Source organism: Camelus ferus, chromosome 7 (assembly GCF_009834535.1).
Source record: "Camelus ferus isolate YT-003-E chromosome 7, BCGSAC_Cfer_1.0, whole genome shotgun sequence".
Classification (NCBI taxonomy): domain Eukaryota; kingdom Metazoa; phylum Chordata; class Mammalia; order Artiodactyla; family Camelidae; genus Camelus; species Camelus ferus.
This window is the reverse complement of record NC_045702.1, coordinates 69,614,050-69,626,771: the sequence shown is the minus strand read 5'-3', so window position 1 is coordinate 69,626,771 and position 12,722 is coordinate 69,614,050. Positions and strand designations below refer to the sequence as shown.

General features: G+C 34.9%; 1 protein-coding gene and 1 non-coding gene across 2 annotated transcripts in view; both read right to left on the bottom strand.

The window, feature by feature from the left end:
- Positions 1-12,722, bottom strand: part of PCLO (piccolo presynaptic cytomatrix protein) — a 310,882-nt gene that overhangs the window by 211,846 nt on the left and 86,314 nt on the right.
- Positions 1,181-1,252, bottom strand: TRNAV-AAC. Its single transcript has one exon. It is a non-coding gene; the product is annotated as a tRNA-Val (tRNA).

The following is a 12,722-nucleotide window of genomic DNA, read 5'->3' as shown; positions in this document are numbered from 1 at the left end:
TTTATCAGTGCTGCTTTTAGAAATATATCAAAACTACAAATATCATGATGTTTGATGCACTTTAAAACATAAATAAAGTGTTTTCTTTAAAAACCTGAAATGACCTAGGTGGTTATGAGGCCGTGTGAATTATATTCCAAAGAAATGGTTCAGAAATATCGAGTAATACATGTACATGTGAAGGGAACCTGGAGCTGCCTGCTTCCGAGTAACTGTCAGAGACCTACTGCTCCACCTCCTGCCAGTACTCCACAGCCTGCTGAAGTCAACACTCGAGACGGACTTCTATTTTCAAAGCAGCAAAGCCTATTTTTCAGTTCTGTGTCTTAAAAACTCTCCCACATTAATGCATCAGTTTAACTTTCAATCATTTGCTGCAACAAGAAAAGAACATACAGTTGATAGAATCCAAAAATCACAACCAAATGACCTTCTACAATTAAATTTTTTTAATCTAGTAGCTGTGTATTTTATTTTAATATATTTCCCTAGCAAATATTAACCTATAATATAAAGCCATTTTAGAAGGGTAAGGATAAAAATGGGATAGCCAAGTATGGTCTGATACTATACTGAAGCTCCAATGTAGTATCTAACGAAGCATCTATCATTCAAGAATGTGATGATAATGTCCAATTCTAATTTTTGATAACAGTTTTAATTCCTAAAATTACATTTTTCTTGATAAAAAAGATTATAGGACTTGGTCTACATTTATCACTACATGCTACTAAATTGAATCAGAAAGTCTGAATAACATGAGTCTGAATAATAACATATGAGTACCGGCTGGGGCTTCCAAAGACATATATTTGTTTAAGAGAGACAGAAAAGACTAAAAGAGAAATAAAATCTTCTGCTTGAACTCAGATTTTAAACTCAAATGCATTTTACAGCATGAACATTGATATATTCTGTGGTGCTACAAACATTTGACATTTGGGGCTGGATGCTCATTGTAGAGGGCTTGTTCGGGGCATCGGAAGGTGTTTAGCAGTGTCCCTGGTCTCTACCCACTAGATTCAGTAGCATCCCTTTCCCAGTTGGGACAATGAAAAATGTCTCCCGACACTGTCAAATATCCCCTGCAGGGGGCAAGTTCTTCCTCAACTGACAACCACTCTGTGTGTGTGAGTGTGTGTGTGTGTGTGTGTGTGTGTGTAATTTATTATTGTTTTAATGAAGGTACTGGGGATTGAACCTAGGACCTCGTGCATGTTAAGCATGCGCTCTACCACTGAGCTATACCCACTCCCTAACCCCTGACAACCACTGTTTTAAAATTAATGAAGTTGAAGTAAGCCAGATAGAGAAAGAAAAACACCGTATGATATCACTTACACGTGGAATCTTAAAAAAAAAAAAAAAAAAGACAAACGAACTTACTTATACAACAGAAACAAACTCACAGCCATAGAAAACAAACTTATGGTTACCAGGGGAGAAAGAGGGTGGAAAGGGATAAACTGAGAGTTCGAGATTTGCAGATACTAATATACATAAAATAAACAAGAAGTTTATATTGTATAGCACAGGGAACTATATTCAAAATCTTGTCATAATTTATGGTGAAAAAGAACATGAAAATGAATATACGTATGTTCCCATATGACTGAAGCATTGTGCTGTACACGAGAAATTGATACAACATTGTAAATTGACTATACTTCAATAAAAATATAAATTAAAAAAATAAATTAAATTAATGAAGTTGAAATTCTGGAGAAAGCTTCAAGCCTCAAGTAATAGTCAAGGAAATTAAGAAAAAGTATACGTATGTCAATTTGATTGCCTATCTTCTCCACTTTCTTTGATCTTCAGTATATATAAACTCCTCGAATACAGGGCTATATCCGATTGAGTTTTGATCCTTTATGGCCCTAGCATATTGAAGAGATACACAGTAAATAAGCTGGCTTGAAACGACATTATTTCAAAATTGTAGGAAGGAAAATGTGCTGGATATTTGATTATGTGCACCTATTGCATTCCACAAAGGCATAAAAATTGCCAAAAGATTACATCTAAAAGTCATATGGCAACTTCTTACGTAAGTATGGAAGTGGGAAATTAACAGAGTCCTGCAGTGGTGTTTCTCTTTCATGCACCATTTGCACTGCCCTCAAGCTTTGTTTGCATTCCACACATCAGACTTCCTACATCTACGGAGCCCCCAAAGCTTCTGACAGCTCTTAAAGATTCAGGCTGTGACTTGGGTGAACAGAAGCCTGCCATAGCAAAAATGGCTGCAAATGCTCACTGCATACAAATCCATTTTTAGTTAAAGGTTTTATTTCCAATTCCAGAAGAGAAATTGAAACCTTATTTTTCTTCACATGAAGCAGAAAAGACAGCCTTAAGTTAACTTTATTACTGAATTTTTTACCCTCTATCTTTATACCATGAATATACCTAAAGTGTGCAAGTATAAGAATTTTGAGAAAAAAATAATTATCTCAACTTGAAGGGTTTTGATACCTATAAAATAAGAATCTGAGTGGCTAAATACCTAGCACTTTCCACATAGCAGATGATCAGTAAACTATTAACTGGTTGGTTGAGTGGTTGAAATTTAACGGGAATTATTAAGCAAAATTAAACTATATACGTGTGCCTTGTCATCAAAATTATAACAATCCCTAAATTTTTTGTACATAGTATCATACGAACCTGCTGCAAATAACAAACTTTGTTGAGGGTTATATAATAAAGAAAAACAAGTAAAGATCAGTCTCTATAAAAAAGTAACTATTTTACCAAGTGATAATTTGGAACACAAAATTGCACAGGTTACATATATAAAAAGTAGTCAAATACTGATTTTGATTCAATGTCTAAAGTGGGAATCTTCACAAAATTGTGTGGTGTATCATTTCTTGCCTATAAATGGTGGCGGTGTAGTTGGTGGAGAGGACATAATTCGGCTTATTGAAAGTCAAAAATTTCAGAATACGTTTCTTTTGTCATTTAACATGGCTCCAGCTAAACGCAACAACGATGGAGCAAAAATCAACCTTTCTAACCACAACGTATAGCAAAAATATTTGTAAAACCACCATGAGTTCCTATTATTCAATGTTTCTTATAAATTGACGGTGGCTTTAAAATCTAACAGCTAAGTAGTTATTTAATATGACTGGGACCTGATGATTGTGAAGCAGACTTGCCTGATGCAATTCAATTTTAATGACATCATTTAGCTGACTGTTGAGCTAATACACCAGTTTAATAGTTCTCAGATTGCTAAACTATCACAGTGTCCACTTTCTTCTCAAGTCCAACCTAAATCATTTCATGGAGTAAAGATCAGTACTCAAGAAAAGGAAAATAACACAAAGAGGGTTATGTTGTTATATGAAGGATGGAGAGAAGAGTGAGATTGGTTTTTCCATGAATTCCAAAGCATAAGTGAGTTGCTTATGCACTGGTAATGCATAAAATGTAATTTGTTCTTAAAAATCCTGTGTCAAAAATTCTACTCATTCTTTCGATCCAGCTAAAATGCCCATTGCTCCAAGGAGAGTTCCTTAACCTACCCTCTGGAACAGATAATACAAATGATGAAGTTTTTTTTTCCCCCCTCCTCAGAACTTTCTATATCTGCGTAGACCTTTCTTAAGGCACAGAGCATAGGTTGGCTTATATAATAGCTATTTGTATTCAAAGCTTATCACCACTACTAGTTTGTAAGTTTTGTTAAGTGCATCAAGGACCCTATCTTTATATCCTCCAGATTGTCTAATATAAAAATATCCAATCAATTATTGCTTATTTAATAATTCTTTTCTTCCACCTAGCCCACAGGCAATGAATCTCCTAGAAGTTTGGAAAGATGATGACCTTTGAGAAATACGTTCTTGACTCATTCATGGAAATGATGCACAATTAATAAAATTGTCCAATACTTCAACAGAGGCAACCCTTTTTCAGGACAAATCCCAATGGGGATTTTAAGAACAAAAATATTAATAGTATGACACTTAGATACCTGTATAAGTTTTCTAGGACTGCTGTAAGAATAACCTGACTGGGTGGCTTAAACTACAGAAATTTATCACAGCTATGGATACACCCAAGATCAGGGTAATGGCAAGTCTGGTTTCTTCTGAGGCCTCTCTCCTTGGCTCGCCGATGGCCATCTCCTTGGTGTGTCCTCACACTGTCCCTCTTTTGTCTGTTATCCTAATCTTTCCTCATAAGGACATCAGTCATTTGATGTCATTTTAACTTAATTATCTCTTTAAAAGGTTTATCTCTTAATATAGTCACATTCTGAGGTACTAAGGGCTAGGATTTCAACAAATGAATTTCAGGGGGGATACAATTCAGCCCCTAATAGTGCCTATTTGAATTTCTAAATTTCTAACTACACCATCACTACCTTCTTAATATTTCCCCATGCGAAACTCCAGGAATTAATAGAGATATATGTCTTGTATCTACTATATACTTAACACATTGCTTTGGATTTTATAAATAGATTAAAGAAATACTAATTTTAAAATAAGAAACAGCATCTTCCTAGGAATGATAATAATTATAGTTCTCCAAAAGTTTTTCAAGGAGACTCTGAAAGTGAAAGCATTTCATGATCACTGTTAGCTAAACAACTTTCAAATTTCCTGAATTAGACTTTTCTGTGCTTTTAGATCTTAATATTAAATTTGTCCAGATTTGAAATATAAATCACAGACTATGAATGCACACCCACATTTTCTGAATTCTTATTTCATTTTTATTAATTCTAGCTAAAATAATATTTCTTTTCTAAAATGAATAAATCCTTGTTTATATCCAAGGCCCCAAAGATAAATGTGTGCTTGTAATTTAGGTTTTTGATTCCAAGGCTGAGACATCAATTTTTAAACATGAGAGCTTTGGCTACCTTTGGCATTTCTTACAGTCTGAGCTTTAACATTAAAAGGATAGTTGTGTTTTGCCCAGGAGCAATTATTTCAAAAATAAGAAGAAAAATCAATATGAGACAACAAACTTGTCCAAGTAGCATTAAAGAAATAAAAATAGCTAGTTATTTTAAACTGTTCTAGCTAGGTAGAGTACCCTAATCTGTGCTTTCTTATCTTGGGAGCTACTAAAATTTCACTATGCAAAAGCAAAAATAGGAAACAGCTCAAACTCTAAATGCCAAATATAGAAAAGCAGGACAAAGAAGGCTTCCTATTACATAAATCACATTTGTTTACTCTTGGGCCAGATAACAAGGCCACCTCTTTGGATGGAAAAGAATGACAATGAGCATTTTTGCCTTTATGTTTTCATATTTTCAACATCAAAGAGATTACGAAAAGAATTGCTCATTATCTACCTACAAACGTATATATATTTATATGCACAGGTATGACATTTGTTAGCATCAGAAGACATGTAAGATTAAATTTTCAAAGGCGTATTACATACAGTTCTCATCTTAGGTCAAATGTAACACATTATTAGAAATTAAGATATTAAAAATAAGCTGCTTTACCTCTTATAATGTCCAGTAAATATTTGCTGATTTTGAAGATAATAAAAATATTTTACATTATCATAGTCAAACTTGACTTGCATATTGCGTTCAAAATCCACTTCCCTTGCTTTTCATAGTAATGGTGATAGAGACCACTATAAAGAATCCACAGCTCATCAACAATTGCTACCTTCCACTCTATAGCACAAATACTAGAATTCCCATTTACTGAAGTTTTACTATTTTCCAGGTACTATGTAAAATGCTTCAATATCATACCTAATCCACAAAATTCCTTTGAAGAAACATTTCACTCCTTATAAATATACAAGAAAATGAGAATTAGAGAATTCAAATAATTTTCTCAGTGTCCCATATGAATAACTAGCTGTTCCATGGTATTAACCCAAGTTTGTCTGGCTTCCTTCTGTTAGGCAGTTAGATAGAAATGAGCACGGGGCAAGGGGAGAGGAACGGGGAGGGAGCAACCCAGAAAATAACAGTACACCTGCGCTCAGGATAAGGGGCTTGAAAGAGTTTTACTTTCTCTAAATGAAGGCCGGCAAAGAAGCTGGTTAGAATAGGACCCTGCAGCTGCACAATAGAGAGAAGGACCCAACTTAACATGACCCAATGATCATTATAATATAATTACCATTGTGGTTTGGGCCCCCTCCTATAGGTTCTTCTGTGTGCATCATGGGTAAAGTATGTGCAAAAAGAGAAGAAAACATGCTTAAGCATTCAAGCGATGTGAGCTGTCAATCACGAGAACTTCCCATAAGCCGGATGTAAGACAGGAGAAAAAAGGAGTGGCGCCACTTTCCTTTCTTGGGTTGTCCTGTCTTCAATTCTCAAAGGTGTACTTTACTAACTTTTGCTCTACTAATAAAACCCTTTGTTTACAAAACACTTGCAGTCTCCCTTTTCAATTCTTTCTTTTGGGTAAGACAAGAACTGGGGTCTTTTCCCCTCCTTGCGGTAACACATTCACCTCCCCTAATATCACAAACTCACAAACACACACACCCCCTTGGTAAACCCCCCCAAAAATGCTGCAAGAACTAAACTGAAGTCTTTTAAATAATCAAAGGAATAGAAGCAACATATCTTATATAAGGACCAGGCCCAACATACAAACTTCGTTCCAGAGTCCAGGGTCCAAATCTTGTTCCATGGGGGTCTCCTCGACTACTCCAGGATATGCTGATGTCTCCCTTTTCTGAACTTTGACAGTTTTTAGGATCTAAACCACATATTTTAGCAATGAATCACATACTGTCTTATTACTTTGAGGTTATATACTTATGTGTCTTGTGTTTCCACCTTTATTTAGAATCTAAATTTTGGACTGCCATAGGATTACAGTACTGTGCTATCTAGCATTGTTAAACCACTATATTTATGTTATCTGCCCATAGTGCTTATAAAAGGGCACTACACATAGTTGTTCTTTAATAAACATGTTGCTGGCTTGCTGGAGTTGTTGATCCATAGGGCAGACAGAGCCAGATGGACCGATCAGTTTAGATGCCCCAGAAGAAGTTATCCAGCTACCTAGAAGAGCTTAATCAGATCCTTTTTGTGAGGATTTTCCTCCTTGAAACAAAGCCAGCTGCTCTCTAGGTTAGCTGGGGTTTTGATCCACATCCCAAATCAGCCAGAAACCAAGCCATCCTTGGATTTATGAGACAATTAAAACACTCCCCCCACCACTTCTCATTAATACTGCAGGCAATTTGGCAAATTTATTTAAAAGCAAAGCACCTATTCTCCAAAGACAATAGCTAAGGAGCTGACTGGCAGAATATCCTTTGTATAATTATGAGCTTGTGAAACATTCTGAGATTCTCCCGTCTCCTTTATTTATGATAAATTTTACATTCTCTACATCCTTTATTCTCACCCTAGTCCTGGTTTAAAGAACATATTATCACAAAATTTCACACATCCCTTTCTGATTTTTCAAATGACAGCTGAGAAAAACCATTCTGAAATGACTATAATTCATTTATTGGACCATCTAACATGTGTTTCACTTATATTTTAATAACACATTTCTTACGTTAAACTTTTACACAGTTCGGAAACAAGTATTCAGAATACTTAAGTTCTTAGAACAGGTGGCTTAGTCATGGTTGACTGTGCTCCCAAATGAAAATAATGTACCCTTCTGTATTTTGATGACGTGGACTTAGCCACCTGCTGCTGATTTCTCACTATCTTAACTTCTCTTGGAGTCATTAAGTTCACCTCTTAAGGAAAAGTAAGAAGATGAGAAACTTCCAGGTTGCTCTGTCACTCTCTAATATTTTGACGGCATCTGGCAGTATGACATGAATAATGAAATGTGTGAAAGATAAATCCAGTGACCTCACAGACCGTGATACAAAGGCACTCTATGCTCTGATAATACAACATAAGAAGTTATATCTTATATAATAAAATAAGGTTAATTTAGGTCTCCTCAGCTCATTGTTAAGTGATGGTACAAAAATTTTGGTCCCCATTCTCTCCTGCCTTTCCTCCAAATTAAAGATTATTTTTTCAAATAAATTTTCCCTTGATAACGCCTATATAAAGCTTTTTCCCAAAGCTCAGGCCTCAGTCCTTCCTTTGTTTTTCTCAGTCTATGACAGGGAATTATAATAATTAGTATTATATGGCAGCTGAGGGCTTGAGTTCTGGAACAAGACAATATATATTTAAAATCCAGTTCCTGGGATCACTACTTAACTTGCTGACACTTCAACCTTAACTCATCTGTAAAATGGGGATAAATAAAACAGAAAACTAAAAGTGCGTTTTTTAAGAGTAAATATTTTTAAACCAATTACAGTACTTTCTGGTATTAAAAAAAAAAAACCACTCAACAATGTAAGTCATTATTAATCTGTTTACTATCATTTCTTGAACTACAGTTTACTTTTATTTCTTGTCCTTAGCTATCATTTATATACAGTTGACTCCCAAATTAAAATTTCTCTCCTAGAATACTATAAAGGAGTGATTTAAACATAGGATCACAACAAAATATTAGTAAATCAAGTCCAACAAAGTACTAAAAGAATTATACATACAACCAAGTAGGATTTATTCCAGTTATGCAAGTCTGATTCAACATTCAAAATCAATGAATATAATCTATCACAACAACAGAAAAAATAAGAAAAATCATACGATCATTTGAATAGATCCAGAAAAACAATTTTACAAAATCGAATATCCATTTATGATTCAAAAAAAAAAAAAAAAAACTCTCAGCAAACTAGGAATAGAGGGGAGGAACTTCCTCAACTTGATAAAGAACATATACCAAAACCCCACAACTAACAACATATTTAATGGTGGGAAAACTCTCTGTTTTCCCCTAAGATCAGGAATAGGGCAAAGATATCAGCTCTCACCACTTCTGTGCAATATCATATTGGAAGTCTTAGATAATACACTAAGACAAGACAAGAAAATAAAAAGCACAGTAATTGGGAAGGAAGAAATCAAACTTTTTTTTTTTTAATTGACATGATTGTCTCTGTAGAAAATCCCAAAGAAACAACAACAACAACAACAAACTCGTGGAACTAAGTGATCACAGTAAAGTCACAAGATCCAGGACTCACATACTGAAGTCAAATGCTGTCCTACATACTTGCAATGAACTTTTAGAATTTGAAATTTAAAACACAATACTGTTTATATTAGCACTTCAAAAAATGAAATGTTTACGGTATAACTCCATCAAATACATACATATAAGATCAATGTGAGGAAAAATATGAAACTCTGATGAAAGAAACAAAAAAAAAATCTAAATAAATGTAGAGATATTTCAAGTTCATGGATAGAAACATACATCATTGTTAAGATGTCAACTCTTCCCAATCTGATCTATTTAGTCAACACAGTCTCGATCAAAATCCTCAGCATTTATTTTGTGAATATTAACAAAACGATTCTAAAGTTTATATGAAAAGGCAACTGACCTAGAATAGCCAACAGACTATTGAGGAAGAAGAACAAAGTTGAAGGACTGTCACTGCACAACATTAAGCAAGATTTCCTATAAAACTACAGTAATCAAGACAGTTTGGTATTGGTCAAAAAAAAGACAAAGATCAATGGAACAGAAATAGAGCCCAGAAACAGACACCTACAAATACTGACAACTGATTTTTGATAGAGGAGCAAAGGCAACTCAATGGAGAAAGGATAGTCTTTTCAACAACTTGTGCTAAAACACATGAATATCCACATTTAAAGAAGTGAATCTAGACTCTGAACTTAACACCTGTCACAAAAATTAATTCAAAATGGATCGAAGACCTAAATTTAAAATGCAAAAGGATAAAACTCCTAGAAAATAACACAGGAGAAAATGAGGTGATCTTGGGTTTGGAGATGACTTTTTAGATACAACACCCAGATTAAGATCCATAGAAGAAAAACAATGTATCAGTGTTGGCTTATCAATTGTAACAAACGTATCACACTAATGCAAGATATTAATGGTATTAATGATAGGGGAAACTGGGAGGCAGGGGCAAGGTAGGAAAAGGGAGTTAGGGGTTACGGAAACTCTGTACTTTCTGATAATTTTGTTTTAAATCTAAAATTGCTGTAAAAATGAAGTTTATTAATTTTAAAAATAAAGCAACAGAATCCAAAACACTGACAATATCCAATGCTGGTGAGGAAGTAAATCAACAAGAACTTTCATTCATTGCTGGTAGGGATGCAAATTGGTACATCCACTTTGGCAGACAGTTTGGTGCTTTCTTACAAAACTAAATATTCTCTTACAATACGATCCAGCAATCACATTTCTTGGTATTTACCCAAAGGAGTTGAAAACTTTTGTCCACACAAAAACTTGCACACAGATGTTTACAACAGCTTTATACAGAACTGCCCAAATTTGGAAGCAACCAAAATGTCCTTCAGTAGATGAATGGATAAATAAACAGTGGTACCGCCAGACAATGGAATATGTATACTCAGTGCTAGAGAAGTGAGCCATCAAACCATGAAGACATGGAGGAGCCTTAAATACGTATTACTAAGTGACAGAAATCAAGCTGAAAAGGCTACAACATTATGATTCCAACTGTCTAACATTCTGGAAAAGACAAAACTATGCCGACTGTAAAAGAATCAGTGGTGGCCTGGAGGTGGGTGTGGGAAGGACACATAGGTGGAGCTCAGTAGATTTTTAGGGTAGTGAAAACTCTCTTTTTGATACCAGAATAAGGTTACACGTCATTATGCTTTTGTTCAAACTCAGAATATACAAAAGCAAGAATACCAAGAGTGAACCTGTAATGCAAACTATGGTCTTTGGGTAACCATTATGTGCCAGTGTAGATGTGGGGGATACTGACAATGGGGGAGGCTGTGCATTTGTGGGGGAAGAGGGTATATGGAAAATCTCTGTACTTTCTGAATTTTGCTGTGAACCTTAAATTACTCCAGAAAAAGAAAGTCTTAATAAAAACAAAACAACAAACAAAAAAACACAGGCTGCAGAGTTAGAAATTTTGGAATCCAATACTATCTCCACTACTTTCTAGCAATTTGAGCTCAGATATTATTTAAATTCTATAAGCTACCGTTGCATTTGTAAAAAGGGAACACTGATAGTCTGACTTAGAATAATATTGTTTAAATGACATAATGCATGTCACATGTTCAGCACAGTGTCTCTAATGGTTTCATTCCAAACTCATATTTGTGAACTACTTATTGGATGTCCCACAGGGATCAAAAAAACCACCATGACCCCAAACGAAAGTAAGATAATTTCACTGCTTTCACAACTCCCAAGCCTCTCTTCTGCTGAGTGTTAGACAGCCTTCAGCCCAGTTGTACAAGCTGTGTATGAACAGCAATGTTCTTCACTCCTCCCTCTAATCTGACTAACTGGTCACCAAATCCTTTCGACTCTACCATGTGATTAGGTTTATAATTTGACCCTCCTCTCTGTTTACTTTTCTATATTAATCATCATCCTCCAAATTGGAGTTTCTAGCTTCAGTTTAACCTTTATACTTCCTGTTAATTTTCTACGCTGCTGCCTGAGTGATTTTTGTAAAGGCAAATCATGTCCTAGGAATAATTCTCAAGTTGGGTTCACGCTGCCATCCAGAAAAAGTTCTGGATGGCATTTTCCCCAGTCAAATGTAGAAGGTCCTTCATGACCTGGTCTTTCTACATCTTCAGGTTCTTCTTCCAGTATCACAAATTTTTATTTACTATTCAGTCATCTTAAAGTTTTCTGTATATTCCCTACTCTTTCATGCCATTTCCTCTTCCTAAGGCACATTTCATCTACTTTTCCATCTGGATTTTCTTTCTTATCTTTTGAGACCCAGGTTAATCTTCACCAGATCATTCCCCTTCTCACCCTACTCTGACAAATAATGTGCCTTCCTTTCTACAATAACCTGTAAAACATTACTCTGCTACAAAGGTTTGTTTTCCTATCTGTTTTGCAAACTTGATACAAAGCATCTTGACATCAAGGATTATACTAAGCTCCCACTTATATCCTAACTAGCAAGTCATTAGAACATAAAATGTGCTTATTAAATATTCCTGAATGCTGACAGAAAAGAATGGAGAAAGGATTGGATGGAGGAAGCATGGAAGGAAACATGGTGGTAAGAAGCAATGGAAGGAAGAAGGAATGGAGTAAAAATTAGAGGAGATATTATTTTGTAAGATCATTTAAATAAACAGAAAACAAAATATTCAGTAAGTTTCACAGAAAACAAAAAAATGAGCTATGTTTTAGACTTAACTAAGTAAGTATCGCAGTCTAAGAATTCCTTCTAAATCCACTGTCATTTTGAGCTTTCAATAACTATGTTCTTCTCAACCTACTAAGTATTCCCTACACCGCAAAACTACTGATATTTTATGTCACTGAATCTAAGATGGCATCTATTTTAAGATTACAGTACTTTATGTATCCCAGACAAAGAAAAAGGCATGTCAAAAAACAAACTTAAGCTATAAAACAGATCTTCACCTCAGAAATGTTAAAATATGAAAAATATACATTTTAGAATCTATGAAATATAGGCAGATGTAAAGTGAACACAATTCTTACTCGTTATGTATCCAAAGGGAAAGAAAAGCATTCAGCCGTTGCTTGTAAACTTGGAGGTCTGCAAATATCAGTTAGAGAACCTCAGAAAAATCTTAATTTTGGCTCTAAAATTTTCAGTAGTTACCACCAAGAGGGAAACACGTTATT